Source organism: Vicia villosa, linkage group LG5 (genome assembly GCF_029867415.1).
Source record: "Vicia villosa cultivar HV-30 ecotype Madison, WI linkage group LG5, Vvil1.0, whole genome shotgun sequence".
Lineage (NCBI taxonomy): Eukaryota > Viridiplantae > Streptophyta > Magnoliopsida > Fabales > Fabaceae > Vicia > Vicia villosa.
The window spans coordinates 133,757,110-133,767,679 of record NC_081184.1 but is presented as its reverse complement, the minus strand read 5'-3'; the positions used below and the strand labels follow the sequence as shown (position 1 = coordinate 133,767,679).

The window sequence follows — 10,570 nt, the reverse complement described above, 5'->3', positions numbered from 1 at the left end:
GTCTGGGTGGTGTAGTTGGTTATCACGCTAGTCTCACACACTAGAGGTCCCCAGTTCGAACCTGGGCTCAGACATCTTTTTTGAATAAAAATTATGTTAAAATTAAGACATCTTTTTTGAATAAAAATTATGTTAAAATTAATTTAAACATTAATTAATTCTACAAAAATTATTAAAATTTGTATTAATGTCAAAGTAATCTATATTATTTGTTGGGGTATTTATGTCAAATAAAAATAAAAATAATTTTGAAAAATAAAAAAATTGTCAAGTATTTGAAGATATAAATAAATTTATTTTAAAAAATTATTAAAACATAAATTAAGTATTTAGTGGTTAATATAACTAAGTGATATATATGTCACATGTTGGAGGAAAGCAATCCAAAGCAAAAGAATGAGACTTCATTTATGAGGAAATATTTATTGAAATCTTAACATATTAACAATCTTTTTCTACCTTTTGACCATTAATTAAGAGAGAAGCAATCTTGGAATTTCCCTTAATTAACATAGAAGAAGAAAACATGGCTAGTTGGATCGCCACTGCATTAAGGATTAACATAAAGATAGAGATCCAAAAAGCTCATAGATAAAAAAATTAGAACAAAATCTAGAAATTTCAAACCACTCCCAAACAAAAAATGCTCATATGGAGAATTATTAAAAAACCTATACCAACCAAAGAGAAATAAAGGTAATAGATGTGATCCTATTTTCCGTGGATAAAACTCTCGTTACAACATTTTTGTCCTATGGAAACACAAACAAAATTGTTACCAAACTTGAAAAAATCGTTGCCTTAAAATAAGAGAATGGTTTTAAGGTCTCGGCAAACAGAGGTGTTGCCTTAGTCTTTCATAGCAATTTTTCTACCTGACGACAACACCTTGTAGATAACTGTTGTTTTAGGTATATTTAGATCATGATTTTCAGATTTCCTAACAACATTTTATACATGTTCTTAGCTTATAACAGTTGCAATTGAGATATTTTAAGGAACAATTTTCTAGGGGCTTTCATAACAGTTTGTCATGTTTCTTATTTTAAAACCTTTCTGATAGACTCGTATCTATAAGGGTGTGTTTGTTTCGGTGCTAGAAAAATAATTCCTGGAAATCTGAGGCTGGAAATAATTATTCCTTTGTTTGGTAGATGGAAAAGAAAAAAATGTCTTGGAATAAATAATACCCACGAATAAAAGTTACTCATGAAATTGTAATTATTTATTCCCATGTCAAAGGGTGGGAATCTTTTATTCCCATGGGAATAAAAAATAACTAACTATAACTACCCACTTCCATAATATTTCAACCCATTATTTTTTATTTTTAAAATTTTAAAATAATAAATAAAATAAAATTCAAAATTATTCCAAGGAACCTTAATTATTTACCCAAACAAATTGATGGGAATAAAATTCCTAGGATTAACATTCCTAGGAATAACATTCCTCAGATTATAATTTTAATCTCTCAAACAAACACACCCTATGACATCTATAGTGGCTATGTAAATCAATTTATTTTATGAACCTTGTATAATAAGTAAAAAGGGAAACATATATTCTAGGAGGACAAAATTAAACACCAACGAGTTACCTCTAAGAAATTTAAGAAAAAAATAATTTAGAGGCAACCAATACATAAGACATAATATATGTTTTCAATTGAATTTTTTTCATATTCATCTAAAAGAGCATCATAGTCATAACTAGTGGCGACAAGAAGGCCTCTCGTGGTTCAGCCAAAATATGTTCCTCCATGATACTACAAGTAAAATTAAGACAGATTAGACAAGTTACACTTATAATAGTATGTGCAGTGCAAGCATTTTTTGAAGTCATTTTAAACAAGTTATGACCATTCATGTAGTAGTTTGCAAATGATCCCCCTTAAGTTACAAATTGTGCAACTGCAAAGGCTAAATCTCAGACAAAAGATGTGCATCAAACTTAGGTAACAAAAATAGAAAATTAAGAAAAGGAGAAAGCCAATAGAAAATGAGACAGAACGTTGAGTTATGAAATTATAAACATGCTTCTTAATATTATTTTCCAAAAAATAAAGTTAAGGATATAATATCTAAGTTGTTCTATTGTTTGAGGTATTACAACTACCAATGTGTGAATTACAACAATAGTAGCTTCATGGATCCATCTTAATAAAAGCACATTTGAACACATATTTTGTCAACTATCTACAAGATATCATATTTTTTGTCATGATTTGAAACGTGTAGTCATCATTAACTAATGCAGACAAAGCATGAGTAGAGGCAATATGTACTTTACCTTGCTGATATGCATCAATTTCTTATACTCCCTTGTTCCATAGGTATAACCTAGTTTTAAAAATGTATTTGTTTACTTTTAATAGTCAGCTAGAAATAGCTATAAATAGAATGCAAGTAAATTTAGATATTGCAAAGTTGACTATTAGTGAAAACATCAACGTCATGACCTATGGACTTAATAATGAGAGTCAAAAGCTCGCATCCATGTAGAAAGGATTCAGATGAACCTATATCAACACTTAAGAAACATAGACATAAATGATTTTCAAAACTCTACAATGAATTATAAGGTTAACGAATTCTAAGGGTAAAAATATTCAGACTTGTAATGTGAAAACATGAATATCCATTTTGATTGAAACAACATAATAAATCAAGAGAGGATTGAAATAAGAAAGCACAAAAAACAATCTAAAACAATCATTGTCATAATCGAATCAGATCATTCTTCAAATAGGAGAATGAGCTTGGGTGGTTTTTCAAAAGAGTTTTTCCAATTTTTTGTTTTTCTTATTATTTTAATTAGATTTTTATAAGTTAAATTAGGAAGGAATTATCATTCAAGAAAATAAATTAAAAAGGGATTAAGTTTTTGTAAAACAAATCAAGTTATTCAATTCATTTTTAATTAATAAAACTAGAAAATAAAATAAATTTTGATATTTCATATAAACTTACAAAGAGACTCTTAAAAAACCAATAGCATATTTTAATATTTCCAACAAAAATAATTTTTTATAAATAATTTTTTTTAAAGATAAGAAAATAATTGCAAAAAATTATTTTATTTTATAAATTAAAAAAATAAGTAATAATTTTGAACTCTTTTAAATTAAATATTGATGAAAAATTATTTAAAATAACTTTGAATATAAGTGATTTTAAATTTTTTTAATATTTGAAAAAGTAATAAAAAAAGAACAAAACTTAGGTACAATTCTTTAGGTGTGATTCTTACTATTTTTCAATAAAAATATGACAAATGTATAATTTTCTCTAACACGTAAGCAAATTTCTCCTATTCTCACTCACTAAATGATATTTAAATATATTTGTCATGTTTTCATTGGAAAATAGTAAGAACCACACCTAAAGAATTGTACCTAAGTTTTGTCCATAAAAAAAGTGAAATAATTAAAATATATAAATATAAAAAATTATTTAAAAAAAAAGTAGAAAATGGACTTAAATATAAAAGAAAAGTTTTTACGTATAAGAACGATCTTATAACGATATTGAGAAAAAAAAAAGACGAAATAATTACAAGTTATTTGAAAATGGTTTTTATACGTTCCCAAAGATGATGATAAAAAAACATTCTATTTGTTATCTATAAGAACGATTTCCAATTGTCGAATCACATTTGCAAAAAATATATATGCTAACCCAAAAGAATATAAAACCATTGTCTATTACACTCTACGAAAATGGTTTTTCGCCTCCCAAAAATTAGGCATTATCGTAGAGTCAAAATGTTAGGATGTCTAAATTAGAGTTCATTGGAATTGTTTTATGACATGCACTAATGTTCAGACGGACACTCACGTGTCAGTCTGTCCGCTCTTTATTAATCCACACATATGTGTAAAATAATAAGATACTATTTGTTAACGATTTAAAAAAGTGAAAAAATTTCAAATTTAAAAATTATGAATAGTGAAAGGGTGAGATAGAAGTTATTTTTTTATTTAAAAATAAGATAACCAACTTTCACTTAACCAACTTTCATTTATCACCTTTAATCATTTTTTTTTGAAATATTTAAAATTAATAGAGGGTAAATAGGAAAGAAAATAGGCTACACCAAAACATTTTTTTCCCTTTATATATTGTTATTGTTGTAGAATTTGATCACCCATGTAGTTTGATTCTATTTGCTTGTAATCATTGATCTTTGACCTGCAAAATAATAAACAATTATATAAACCTGAGGCGTGTAAAAACACTGTCCTTAAGGATTTATCCGCCTCATAAGCGCAAATCCCCCAGGATTCAACAGGTTCTTCCCAGATTCTCATTTTCAATCTGAGGTATCAGAACAACAAGAACTACTCTTTGAGATGACCGGAAGATGTAATCCAAAAACAAAAGAGCAACAAAAGAAAAGGAAGAATAATAGAGGTTTTGTTAGATTATCACGTTAAAGTATTTTATTTTTTCTACTACATCTAAAAGTAAGAGAGTAGACATATATATACATATAAGAGAATAGACTAAGTCAATATTATAATAAACTCATTATGGACCACATTAATTGTTGCTTTAAATTATAAATAAAATGATAATAGTAATTTTCTTTAAAAATATTTTATCTTATTTTTCACTTAAAATTGAGACAAAAACTATTTAAAACTTTTGAAATATCATCAAAATTTACAACAATCCCCCACATATTTCAAAAGTTATTAAAGGTTATATAAAAGAATTTCATGGATTAACATCATGGATGTGATGCATCAAACTAGTGTAGCAAGCTATATGAACTAGTCCTAGAATGATAGTACTTAACATACAGTGAAATTGGTGTAGCAAGCTATATGAACCAAAGACACTTTATGTATGTTAGAGGTCTACCACTCACATCACACCCCCACGGTTCCTGTTGTTGACGCTGTGGTGCGCTAATAGGCCGTGCGCGTGCCTGGTTATTTCATGAGTGCTCTAGAGATTTCGCCAAGATCCCATACAAGCGGCCCCACTCAACACTCACATAGGTGATTTCATCAAGTGTATGCTGCAAATCATACACCACCTATAAAGGATATGAATTTCATTAAAAGCTACATAAGCTTATCCTCTCAATAATGCAGTGTCTAGCACTTTCTCAATTACACCATAGGAAAAGGACGCAGATAAAAATTAATCAAATAATTTTTGGTGCTAGCAGAACTAACAAGTGACTTGTTCTTACCCATATGAACCTTTTTCATGGGATCTCCAATCACAAAGGTTGGGTTCCCATCACTTGATAGTTTCAATTGGCTTAAGTCCAATTCCCCTCGATGTGTCACAAATTAATTTCTTCCCAGGACTTCAATAGAGGATCAACTAGGATCAATTTAATTGGAATTCTCAATAATAGAGGATATATTGCCTCATTATAAGTAGCTACTTTATACACAAATGGAGAAGATACATTTTTCTTCCCTAAAAATATTGACCAAGACGTCTCTAAGTCAATTAAATCTCAAATATTTACTCAAATATATAATATTTTATACTTGATCTCGACAAAATATATATATATATATATATATATATATATATATATATATATATATATATATATTATACATGCCTGCTTAAATATATAAGCAAAACTACTCCAACAAGGATATCATACCGTCACAATATAAATAAATTCATTTATGAATTTATTATACAGGTCTATTTGAATAACTTTCAAATGACAAAACCCCCACATTAGATAAAATTAAATATACTCACATATAAATTTGTTTTTTTTTTTTTTTTTTACAAATTTAATTCATATAATGTCATTGTAAAATTTTAATACTGCAATATAAGTTAAAAATCTTAAGTATAAAAAGTAACACCACAAAGTATTACCACGATTTTAAATATTTTAATAATCATTAAATATCTCTAAAATTTTCATATTAAACTACACAGGTCTGCTTAGATAATTTCTAAGTGACAACTTCTCCATTTGAAAAAGAATAATATAATACTAAATATATTCTGATATAGATGATCTCTTTTAAAATTCTTTTTCAACAAAATAGAATGGACATACACTTCAAAAATTATAGGCATGAAAGTATTACTCCACAATCTATTTTTTTATTCAACCTCTAAATAAAATAATAATATTACAAAGGAAAATATTATTAGTTAAAATATTTTCTACATTTAATTTTTTTTTCTTTTGCAAAATACTATTATTATTGTAATATGAATATCATATGTCCCTGCAATAATTTATATTTTACGTATATTATATTGTTCATATCAATATATTTTGTTATCACAAAAATTTCACCAAAAACAAAATATTTCTACACTTTTCCACAATTAATCATTAAGAGTAAATAGTATTAAATTCAATTTGTTAATATAATAAAAACTAAACATAATAATATAACATCGACCCACTATACAGATAAAATTTTAATAACAAGAATTGTTAATACTTATATGGCTGCCAACACACACCTTTACGTCAACAAACACAGATATGAAGCGTTAAAGATATTTGTAAAACAAAAGTCTCCTATCATTCTGTTCAATTACTCAAATAATTTTCAAATACTATTTGTGGAGATTAAAAAAAATAAAGTATTAATAACAAAATTATTGTGAATTTAAACACAAATATTTATGACACATGTAATTAAATATATTGTCAGTATAATATAATAATGAGAATGAGAAACATATAGTCTAAATATTGACTTTTCAAAATCACAAAAGTAATTTAATAAATCTTCATTACTATAAATATTTGTTTCTATTCAATCATTATAAGCAATTAAATTTCAGTTACATATTAAAAAGGACAATCAATATAAATCACAAGAGAAATACGTTTTCTAAAAAAACACAATCAATGTGTATTAGTGTAATAATATCCCAACATTGATAATATCCCAAGACTAATATCACAATCTCGTAGAAAACATTGTCACTTATTACAAAGAAAAATTAATTATATTTAATAATATAATATTAATATAATAATTAATAATCAATAATATACAATTAAACATAATATAATAATTTATAATAATTATGTAACCAATTATATTATTGATTTCAAATTAATATTTTTAATATAGGACATGTCCGATTAAAAGTGAGAAATAGACTATCTATTATTCTATTCTAAAGATGAAAATAAATTGTTAACAAAATATCGCGTTGGAACATTTTCCCACTATTCAAATCCTCACACAAATACACTAATTTGATTAATTCTATTCTATCTTGTTTTATAAAACTAAAATATTTATAAGGGTTGACAAATTTGTCTCATTAAATTTAATATTTAATATAGTATTGAATTATAAAAATTCGAAAAAAGTACTCAACAACCAATCAATAGGTACGTAAAGAAATCATATTTCATATAAAGAAAATATCATTCAAATATATAATTATCTATCCAAGACGATAAAAGTCAATATTTAACCGGCATTGATTATATTTTCAAAGAAATTTCATTTTGAATATATCTATCAAATAAAGAGAATAATGTGTGTACCTTGAAAGAATAAGTATCATGCTCAAGCATGCATGCAATCTCTCAACTACTCATTGTATTTGTTATTCACCGAAATTATTACTTTGATATAATTGATTAAATAAATCCTTAAGATTGTTGTAGAATTTGATCACCCATGTAGTTTGATTCTATTTGCTTGTAATCATTGATCTTTGACCTGCAAAATAATAAACAATTATATAAACCTGAGGCGTGTAAAAACACTGTCCTTAAGGATTTATCCGCCTCATAAGCGCAAATCCCCCAGGATTCAACAGGTTCTTCCCAGATTCTCATTTTCAATCTGAGGTATCAGAACAACAAGAACTACTCTTTGAGATGACCGGAAGATGTAATCCAAAAACAAAAGAGCAACAAAAGAAAAGGAAGAATAATAGAGGTTTTGTTAGATTATCACGTTAAAGTATTTTATTTTTTCTACTACATCTAAAAGTAAGAGAGTAGACATATATATACATATAAGAGAATAGACTAAGTCAATATTATAATAAACTCATTATGGACCACATTAATTGTTGCTTTAAATTATAAATAAAATGATAATAGTAATTTTCTTTAAAAATATTTTATCTTATTTTTCACTTAAAATTGAGACAAAAACTATTTAAAACTTTTGAAATATCATCAAAATTTACAACAGTTATAGATATAGATCGCTTAGGTATGGTTTGCCTCTCAATTAACCCTACATTTAATAATAATTTTAACTAATCTTTCAAAGACTGGTTTCTTAACACTATAATAGATATGGATGATTATAATATTGCTCTCATCATCAACACAATTGACAAAAATATAGATGGCCAGGAATACCATGATCTATGAGAATAAATTCATACTTGCATAAGATATTATCAACAAAGCAAAACAAGGAGTCAATAACTATATCAAAGACAACAAACCTAGCACCAAATGCAAACAAGACAATAATAAAAATATTATCAACATAAAGGAGAATAACCAATGGGATATATACCTACCTAATTAACAACAACTATAAGGTTCACAATAACACCGAGAGAAATCAGAAGGACTATCAACATTCTAGAAAATTACCTAGGATAATGATAGTAAGGGTACTAGCAAAGTCAATAACAACATTAAAGATGAAGAAAAGTGAGAATACAAAAAGAATTACTTAGAGAATGAAAAAAGTAACATCTTTGGAGAAAAAGAATCCAACACATACATCAGGAACAACAACACAACTGGTAGCACGGAGAAGAATAAAGAGAAGGTCAAAGATAAAAGAAAAATAATTGATAAAAACATAAATCCATATCAAACTTACCTTAGAAAAGATATAACATTAAATCAATACTGCAAGACACATCTTAGAGGATACATGCAGCACAACATAAATGTTAATAAGCATGAGAAAGGCAAGAAAATATATTCAAATTCAAATAATGATAAAAATGAGGATTATAAGGGAAACCATGAGAAAAATGAGTTTAAATATATAAGAAAAGTTTTTACGTATAAGAGAACGATCTTAGGACGATTTTAAAAAAGTAATAAAAAAAGATGAAATAATTAAAAATTATTTGAGAATTGTTTTTATATGTTACCAAAGAATATGATAAAAACCGTTCTATTTGTTATCTATAAGACCAGTTTTAGCTGTAATATCACATTTGAAAAAAAAATGCTAACCCAAAGGAATATAAAACCATCGTCTATTACACTCTACGAGAATGGTTTTTTACCTCCCAAAATTAGGCATTAATCGTAGAGTCAAAATGTTAGTGTCTAAATTAGAGTCCATTGACAATTGTTTTATGACATGCATATAAACACCTCAGGTATGGTTTGGCTCTCAATTAACCCTAAATTTAATAATAATTTTAACTAATCTTTCAAAGACTGGTTTCTCAAGACTATAACATATATGGATGATTATAATATTGCTCTCATCATCTTCATAATTGAAAAATATATGGATGACCAGGAATACCATGATCTATGAGAATAAATTCATACTTGCGGAAAATATTATAAACAAAGCAAAATAAGGAGTCAATAACTATATCAAAGACAACAAACCTAGCACCAAACACAAACAAGATAATAGTAAAAACATTATCAGTGAGAAGAAGATCAATATTACCAACATAGAGGCGAAGAACCAATGGGATAAATACCTACCTAATAACAACTATAAGGTTCGCAGTAACACCAAGAGAAATCAAAAGGACTATCACCATTCCAAAAAATTAGCTAGGACAATGATAGTAAGGGTACTAGTAAAGTCAATAACAACATTAAAGATGAAGAAAAGTGAGAATACAAAGAGAATTACTTAGAGGATGACAAAAGTAACATCTATGGAGAAAAAGAATCCAACACATACACTAGGAACAACAACACAACTGGTAGCACAGAGAAGAATAAAGAGAAGGTCAAAGATATAAGAAAAATAGTTTATAAAAACACATATCCAGATCAAACTTACCTTAGAAAAGACATAACATTCAATGCAAGACACATCTCAGAGGATACATGCAGCAAAACATAAATGTCAACAAGCATGAGAAAGGCAAGGAAATATATTCAAATAATGATAAAAATGAGGATTATAAGGAAACCATGAAAAACATCACATGCAAGGGGTCACTCCAGACAATCCCAACAACAATCAATGCCATAATGAATAGATTCACTTAAAAGAGAGGCAAAGCCTTTTGGCCATATAATCCTACCATGAGGTTGAATTTGCATGTTTCAATCTCTTTCAGATTTTGGCATAGTGATGTAGATGCAATCAGTGAGGGGTCTTGAGAAATTTTTTGGGGTGCCAAAAAAATATAACATTTTAAATTTTTTTCAAATAAATCCCATAAACTAAAATTGGCTTAGTAGATAACTTACTTTCAGTTCCATTCCATAGATTAAGGTTCTAGTCCTAGCATGATCATATATGATTTAGGTGTTAAAGTTTCCAAGTTCAGAGATGGAACTAGTGGCGTGTCGCATGATCTAGAAATATGATTAACGATGAGATGATTTCAGTAACATATCTATGAGATTC

General features: G+C 27.0%; 1 non-coding gene across 1 annotated transcript; it reads left to right on the top strand.

The window, feature by feature from the left end:
* Positions 1 to 74, top strand: TRNAV-CAC (transfer RNA valine (anticodon CAC)). The gene has a single exon. It is a non-coding gene; the product is annotated as a tRNA-Val (tRNA).
* Positions 75 to 10,570: the final 10,496 nt, after the last annotated feature.